At 37.6% G+C, this 6,715-nt stretch overlaps 1 pseudogene across 1 annotated transcript; it reads left to right on the top strand.

Annotated features, from left to right (window-relative positions):
• The first annotated feature begins 1,133 nt into the window (after positions 1-1,133).
• LOC111538477 lies at positions 1,134-1,613 on the top strand (annotated as a pseudogene). Its single transcript, XR_002730369.1, has one exon. The product of XR_002730369.1 is annotated as a thymosin beta-10 pseudogene (transcript).
• Positions 1,614-6,715: the final 5,102 nt, after the last annotated feature.

The raw sequence follows: 6,715 nt of genomic DNA, 5'->3' as shown, positions 1-6,715 counted from the left end.
CAATAGAAACTCTAACCATTCTTTTAAATTTAAATAATAAGTGATGCCTTTGTTTAACAAACTTTTCTGGCTCTCTTAAGCGAACTTTTACTTGAGCAGTTTTTTTTTCCCCTTGGTTTGAGCAAATGATGAATCAATACTTAGGCTGAGAATCTTAGCTCTGTGCTTATGAAATATACATGTTTTTTGTTTCACCTAAGAGTTGTCCCTTTAGAAATGCAAATTTGTTGCCTAGTTAATTGCTTAGGGGAATAAAACAGGTAATTGAAAGACTGATACACCAAATAGAGAGAAGAAAAACTATTTAAAACCTTGAAAAAGCAGTAAGATCTGCTTCTGTTTGTTTGTATGTCTGTATGTGTTATGTGTATGTGATCTTTGGTAAATAAAGCTAGTTTTTAATTTGTTGCTAATATAGAAATGACTTGAAAATTATCAGTTAAATATAATTAGATACTTGCTTGATTTGACTGTGAGCTTAAGTCTTTGGTTTAGAGTCTCTGGATTCAGGGGTCTGGATAAGTGGCCAAGACGACATCTGGAGACACGTTCTTAGTGCCTAGACCACCAGCTACTATAAGCCCAATAATGTCCCCTTCTTCCTCTGCTTTCCCTATTTTGCCTCCTGGCTATTGTGGTAGTAGTTGAATCCTCCAAGTATAGTCTTCACAGCTCTGGCTTCTGTCCTGATGGACTCAAACATGCCCTGACTTTCGTAGTCCTCATGGGTGGCACATAGCTACTTGGGACCTAGAATGACTGGGAGGAGACATTAGAGAGGCTGCCTGTGTTATAGCTTCAAAATTATTTTCAGTAATTTAAAATTCTAGAGTCATGTTATGTTAAATTAAGTAATAAAAAAATCACAAAATGAGTCATGTTCAAGTTAAGATACTGAAATATTCATTATTAAACATGCATTTAAGTCTATATACCTTGACATATTATTTCTATATGGTATAGAAAAGTAAATACATTTAGATCTGATAATAAATAATAATTTGAAGAATTAGCTAAAAAATTATAAAATAGTTTTATCTATAAATAGCTGATATAAAACAGTTCAAAATTACTTTCTAGAGTTTCAACTAGAAACAAGGGTTACTAAGAGTTAAAAACTACTGTCAGGTCTCTTGCTGCAGCAACGCGAGTGGGAGCACCGGGATCCCGGGCTCGAACCTGACTACACGGATTGTTTTAAGAAAATGGCAGACAAACCAGACATGGGGGAAATCGCCAGCTTCGATAAGGCCAAGCTGAAGAAAACGGAGACGCAGGAGAAGAACACCCTGCTGACCAAAGAGACCATTGAGCAGGAGAAGCAGAGTGAAATTTCCTAAAATCCTGGAGGATTTCCTACCCCCGTCATCTTCGAGACCCCAGTGGTGATGTGGAGGAAGAGCCACCTGCAAGATGGACACGAGCCACAAGCTGCACTGTGAACCTGGGCACTCCGTGCCGATGCCACCGGCCTGTGGGTCTCTGAAGGGATCCCCCCCCAATCGGACTGCCAAATTCTCTGGTTTGCCCTGGAATATTATAGAAAATTATTTGTATGAATAATGAAAATAAAACACACTTTGTGGCAAAAAAAAAAAAAAAAAAAAAAAAAACTACTGTCAGAGGTGTTTGAACCTGAGCAACTCCATCTTGAATAAGGGCTTGGTAAAATGAGCCTAAGACCTTCTGGGCTGTATTCCCGGCAAGTTAAGGCATTCTCAGTCACAGGATGAAAGAGGAGGGTGGCACAAGATATAGGTCTTAAAGACGTTGCTAATAAAACAGGTTGCAGTAAAGAAGCTGGCTAAGACCCATGAAAACCAAGATGGTGATGAGAATGATCTCTGGTTGTCCTCACTGCTACACTCCCATTAGCACCATGACAGTTTACAAGTGCCATGGCAACATCAGGAAGTTACCCTATATGGTGTAAAAAGGGGAGACAAGAATAATCTACCCCTTGTTAAAATATTATCAATAAATAACCATAAAAATGGGCAACCAGCAGCCCTCTGGACTACTCTGTCTATGAAGTAGGCATTTTTTATTCCTTTACTTTCCTAATAAATTTGCTTTCACTTTACTCCACAGACTCAGCCTGAATTACTTCTTACATGAGATCCAAGAACCCTCTCTTGGGGTTGGAATTGGAACTCCTTTCCTCTAGCATCTTTCTGGTGACCACTGAAGGGGCTATAGTGCAGAAAACCCCAACACAAAGGCTTTCGGTAAGTGGTGGGGGCCAGTAACATCTTTCTGGTGAATTCTGAAGGGACAATACTGAAGAAACTCCCAACCCAAAGGAAATAGACTGCAGCACTGATTGGCCAACTTTAGGTAAGCGGTGGGGTACCCAGGTAAAGGATGGAATTGGGTTAGAGGCCCAACTTAGGGGAGTTAGAGTCTCTCCTGAGACAGAGTGGGTTAGAGGCAGCTCTTGATAAAAGTCAAGGACACTTGACCCACCTTAGGTTAAAGGCCTAACTTAGAAGGATTAGAGTCTCTTTTAAGATTTAGGGGGTTAGAAGCCCCTTTCTGTAGAGTACCTTTTGGCTAAGAATGGGTTTGGTATTATGAAATGTTAACTGCTATTCTCTGTGAATTAATCTGCCTTGAATTCTTTCCTGAGGGCTGTGGGTGACAGGATCAGGCACATATAGGATCGTGGGACATGGGGAGCTTTTTCCTCCCTAAAAGGGGAAACTCAAGAGCTGATGAGACTGGTGGAAAATATCCCTTTCCAACTGACATATTATTCTATATAGTATAGAATATAGACCTGAACTTTTCAGTGTCACTGCCATAGGTGGGTCTTTCTCTGGCCTCCCTGAGCACCCTGCCTTCCCCACCCTGCCTCAAGCAATGCTTCCCCTCTCTCCATCTCTCTCTGTCTCTCTCCCTCTCTCTCTCTCTTTGTGTGTGTGTGCAAACTGGTTGAATGAATGGTAAAAACCATTGTTTATCTCCTCTGTAAAATTTAGATTAATGGAAAAAAGGATTTGTGAGGCTAGTTCTAAGCTATAGTGAACCTAGTGTGCTTTGTGTGTCTTTCTGTATTGTTCTCCCATAAAGAGGGGTATCATAGGATGGAACATGGGCTTAGGACACCTTGTAAGCCCACTGTTCAAAATGGCCCAGCAAACTAGTCAGGTATAAAGTTTGCTGCAGGTCCCTAAACACAAAATTGGATGAGATATCCCTCTTGTCTTGTATGTCTTGGGGAGCCTGACCTTGTAACCATGTGGTGATGCTTTCTCTTTTCACAGTGGCAGTGGCAGCCCAGGATCAGGGTTCAATTCCTGGCTTAGGGAATGAATCCTTTATCTTATTTTATCTATGTATTTATATATGTTGTGTGCGTAGTATAAAAGAGCTTTAATTAAATGGTTTAATAATAAGAGTTTACATCAAATATTTGATCAGAAAAGTAGCATGTGTAATACCTTTTATTTAGTTCACATGACTTAAGTAATCTTTGGGAAATAAAGACAGTTTTAAAGATTATTGGTAAAATAAAAATATCTTTAAAATGTAAACATTTGGTCTAAATTATGTGAGTCAGATATTAGGTTTTCTAAGTGCTTTAAGGTCATAAAATGCTTCTTTGACTTTTGAAAATTGTTCATTTTACCTACTTTGGAGCTTGAGATTCTAGATAAGACCTGGAAACATGTGAAACTAGCCACACCCACTAGAAAGAATCAGATATTATCTGCACTTCTGTCTGGGTCCTAGGCTCCACACCTGGGACATAATTACTTACTCACCAGGTTTTTCACTAAAAATAAAAGTTGCTAAGAGTTAGCAATGTATGCACTCCAGCCTGGTGACAGAGCAAGACTCCATCTCAAAAAAAAAAAAAAAAAAAGAGTTAACATTGTAACATGTGATTGAGACTACTGAAGAAACAGTTTTATGTTCAAGGTGTGTAAGAAGAGTAAAATGTGCTTTTGGTAAAAGATTATAAGAAAGCATGGGAATATGGATTTCTTGCCTAAGTTTAGAGAGTTAAAGGATTGTTTTAAGTTAGGATAAAGTTGAAGGTTTAAGCAAGTTAAACAGCCTGTGAAATATTAATCTCGTAGAAGAAATTATCGTGTGAACATATAGGCTAAAATTAAAGGGATATTATTCAGTTTTTTGATAAATTGAACATTGGAATAAAAGCACAGCAGGTTTTTCTTAGAGCAAAAACCTGCTTATAATCTGCTGTTTAACAAAAATTTTTAAAGGGTTATAAAGTATTCATTAAAATCTTACCTCATGGTCAAACTGATTAAGATTCAATACATTTGTCTATAAGGTTTTATTAAGATTTGGGTTTAACGCAAATAGTACATTAGTGTAGAGATGAAATTTGCCTTATTGGGTATAAAAATCATACAGGAAGGACTGCCAAATATGAAATGGTGTTTGACTTTCTTTGGGCTATATTTTCATAAATATGTTATTGATATGTGATCAAAAATAATGGGAAACTCCTATAATTTTGATATGACTTAGTGTATGTTAATAATTATAATTATTACATAAATTTTTGTATGCCACAGAAATAACCAAATTTCCTTATCACTTGTGGCTTTAATAGTGGCTGTCCTAAGACTTTTTATAATCCACACAATTGTTGTCTTGCTTTGATCCTTTTTGAAAGGTATTTTATAATCAAGTATAGGACTTTAACAGGTGCATTTAAATGGAGGTTTTCTGATAACTTTGGAGATTGTGACATTAGAATAGAGAAAAAAACCTTTCAGAACTCTCATAGTTGAAATGTTCATGAATCAAACAGAACAGGAGTTAACTGCATGGACTGAAGTAATATAAGCTATTTACAGCTTTTAACAATTGAGCATACTCCTGTGAACAAAATTTGAAGGATATATGTTTCTCTCTGCCTACTTTCTCCAAAATTTGGAAACTGTTTGTGAGTATTCTTAATTTATGGCAATATAGTTATTTGCATAAGTGCAATACAAATCTGTTTTATTTTGTGTCAGGACACAATTGGAGAAATTGGTTATTTTATGGAGGCTTTAACTGGAATGGCATGCTTTCCTTTAAGGAATCAAATTTGACTTGTAGAGCCAATGCAAGCCCCTTGGGGAACTGGCCTCATACCTTGCCTACACAGTCCCTGTACAGGGTTTCTGCCCTGTAATAAATAAAGAATGTCACTTCTAACAGGCCCACGAGCCCCCAAGTTATCTTGGAACCCCAAGAGGAGAGGGATTTACTCAACTCATAGGTATTTGAGGGTTCAAACCAATGGCAGGACTCAACTCTAAAAAAGTCTTATCTGAGATTCCTTATGGAACAAAGTTCCAACAGGCCAACTTAAAAAGTCTGTGTAAAAAATAATTATTCTTGCTGCACATTATACAAATAATCAGGCCAAGTATAATAAAGCAAATCAGTCTTACCATGATTTATCTTTAGTAAAACTGGGAAACTGGAGAGTGAAATATTATGTTTCAAGAACAATGTATACTTGTTATTAAATTCTAGTCTCATCAGTTGTTTTTAAGTTTGTTTCTGCAATTTAGGCTAATCCTGGTTATTCCTATGAACCAACCAGTGATCTCTGACTGCTGGTCAGAAGAAACAAGAGGGATGGGTAATGTAAAAATCTAAATCAATATTCTAATTCTGGGCACATTAGAATCAGCTAGCAGTCCCATATCAGCTTGGTTCCAACAGTTACCAGTTCGTGGAAAGCCTTCTAATTCAGTTTACTTGAGATAATTTTACTTATTTTGTTTTACTGTTTGAAAATATTTTGCTGTTGCACTCTTTGTGTAAAAATGCAGAATAAGCTTACTGGATATCTTCTTAAATTGAACACTTATTAATTTTTCAGATAGTGCCTTTTATTGAAACTCAGATTTTGAATGGCACTCACCATACTGACGACTTGTGACTGAGCTCCTCACTAACCTGAATACGAGAGGCAGGAATAGAATACCCCTAATAGATAGACAGGAATATCATTACCCCTATTTAGCCTGAAGAAGTTACAGAAGGTGGAACTTCATCCCTTTGCAACACTTAGGATTAAGTGTTCTCTTATAAAGGGAGCAGGGAAATGTCAGAAGCACTTGAGTCAGAGCAACTCCATCTTGAGGGGGGGCTTGGTAAATGAGGCTGAAACCTACTGGGCTGCATTCCCAGACAGTTAAGGCATTCTAAGTCACCTGATGAGATAAGAGGTTGGCACAAGATACAGGTCATAAAGACCTTGCTGATAAAACAGGTTGCAGTAAAGAAGCCGCCTAAAACCCACCAAAACCTAGATGGCAATGAGAGTAGCCTCTGGTTGCCCTCATTACTACACTCCCATCAGTGCCATGACAGCTTACAAAATGCCATAACAACATCAGGAAGTCACCCTATGTGGTCTAAAGGGGGAAGCATGAATAACCCATCCCTTGTTTAGCATATCATCAAGAAATAATCATAAAAAATGGGCAACCTGTGGAGTAGTTATTCTTGTCAAATATCTGTGAGTAGTCTGTGGAGTAGTCATTCTTTTATTCCTTTACTTTCCTAATAAATTTACTTTCATTTTACTGTACAAACTTGGCCTGAATTATTTCTTGCACAAGATTCAAGAACCCTCTCTTGGGGTCTCGATCAAGACCCCATTCCTGTAACACTACCAGATATGAGAGAAACACTTTTGTATACAAAGTGTATAAACAAAAGCAAGATATATGTT

Source organism: Piliocolobus tephrosceles, chromosome 5 (assembly GCF_002776525.5).
Source record: "Piliocolobus tephrosceles isolate RC106 chromosome 5, ASM277652v3, whole genome shotgun sequence".
In the NCBI taxonomy this organism is placed as follows: Eukaryota; Metazoa; Chordata; class Mammalia; order Primates; family Cercopithecidae; genus Piliocolobus; species Piliocolobus tephrosceles.
This window is presented reverse-complemented; position numbering and strand designations above follow the sequence as displayed.